A 1,591-nucleotide genomic window follows, 5' to 3' on the forward strand; every position below is an offset into this window, starting at 1 on the left:
AAAGTTGTACTAAACTATATAGTTAAAAAATGGTGTGTTTAATTTACAATGATGAGTAATTATCTTATAATGTACGATTCATAAGACTAATAGTCCGAGTCGTAGTGTACCGTTCATTGTGTTCCACTACTCATCTTTCTTTCACTTAATTGTAGCCATTCTTTCTTTGTTGCTTTATTTCAGGAGCGCTTCATGATCAAAACAATATGTTATGATTATAACATACAATATAGTTTTAAGATCAATTCATTGTACTATAATGCTATCATTAATATGACCAGCTCGCTAATTTATATAGCTTTATTAAATCTTTTGAAAATATCTAACGAATAAAGCGTGAATTTGTTATTATTTAAGAAAAATGTTCCTATCTCTGGTCTGAAGATGTTAAAAGTACTTGAAGAACGAAGTGTTTTAATCCCAAGACAAAGAAAGAGCAACGTCTGAACAAACTATATTGTTCGACTCTTGTGTTCTACTTGAGATTGAGACTAGCTCACTAAGAGGGTGTTTGTTTTTTTTTTGCAAGAAGTACTTCCTGACCTCTTATGTTTGTGCCGCGCAGACCATGCGCAGACTTTTGGGTCTGCAGCGTGTTTGTTTTTTGGAAGAGATTTCACTAAAAAAACTCTTCTAGAGCTCTTCCTCGCACAGATCTGGACCAACCTCTTCAAAACACATCTCTTTTAAAACACCTCCACATCTTCAAACCTCAAAACCCTAGCACTCATCTCCACTTCTCCAACCGACCTCACCTCCTCCGCCACCCCCTCCACCTCCACCGCCCCTCTACCGTCGTTCACCCATCTCCAGTCGTTCACCCATCTCCAATCGTTCAATCTTCTCCAGCCGTTCAACCTTCTCCACTCGACACCCATCTCCAGTCATTCAACCTTCTCCAACCGACACCACATCTGCCTTCAACCTTCTCCAGCCGACACCACCTCAGCCGACACGGGGTATGTTTTAAGTTCTATTTTTTTTTCGCAAAATTGTTTTTTTTATTGTTTGTTATTAGGGATTTTGATTGTCATCCATTTTTTTCAAAAAATTGTTTGTTGTTCTTATGTGTGGATGTGATGATTATTTTCCCGAATGATCGAATCTGAAATAACTGAGCGCTCAATTCATGTTTCTCCTTTTGGTGAAATTCAAGCAAGAAATCTGATCCATCTTCAAAATTGTGTTTTGTTTATATTCTCTATTACGTTATAGAGAATCTAAGCCAGAAATTTGATCCTATCTCTGTTTATGTTGATAAAATATGAGTTCCTCTGATGATGATTCAAATAAAAACTTTCGTTCTTCAAAGGATGATATCCGTCTATGCAGAAACGATTATTGGAGACCTGAGCTGAAGAGGCTAAACTACGTTTTTGTTCAAAGTTTGATCAATTGAATTCAAATATACTTTTGTTAAGTCTATTCCACTGTTTGAAATTAAGGTGTTGTTTGTTTGAAATTAGGTGTTGTTTGTTTGAAATTAAGCTTGAAGAAGTTAAAAAAACAAACAGTCTTCTTCTTACAGACTGCAGAGGTTTGGTCTACCTCTTCAGCTGTAGATGTCTGTAGATGTGATCCGCAAACTGCA

At 36.5% G+C, this 1,591-nt stretch overlaps 1 non-coding gene and 1 pseudogene across 1 annotated transcript; both read left to right on the forward strand.

Moving 5' to 3' along the window:
• The first annotated feature begins 1,070 nt into the window (after positions 1-1,070).
• Positions 1,071-1,173, forward strand: LOC118486206. Its single transcript, XR_004878061.1, has one exon. It is a non-coding gene; the product is annotated as a small nucleolar RNA Z103 (small nucleolar RNA).
• Positions 1,174-1,270: 97 nt separating this feature from the next.
• Positions 1,271-1,364, forward strand: LOC118486207 (annotated as a pseudogene).
• Positions 1,365-1,591: the final 227 nt, after the last annotated feature.

This window comes from Helianthus annuus, chromosome 13 (genome assembly GCF_002127325.2).
Source record: "Helianthus annuus cultivar XRQ/B chromosome 13, HanXRQr2.0-SUNRISE, whole genome shotgun sequence".
In the NCBI taxonomy this organism is placed as follows: domain Eukaryota; kingdom Viridiplantae; phylum Streptophyta; class Magnoliopsida; order Asterales; family Asteraceae; genus Helianthus; species Helianthus annuus.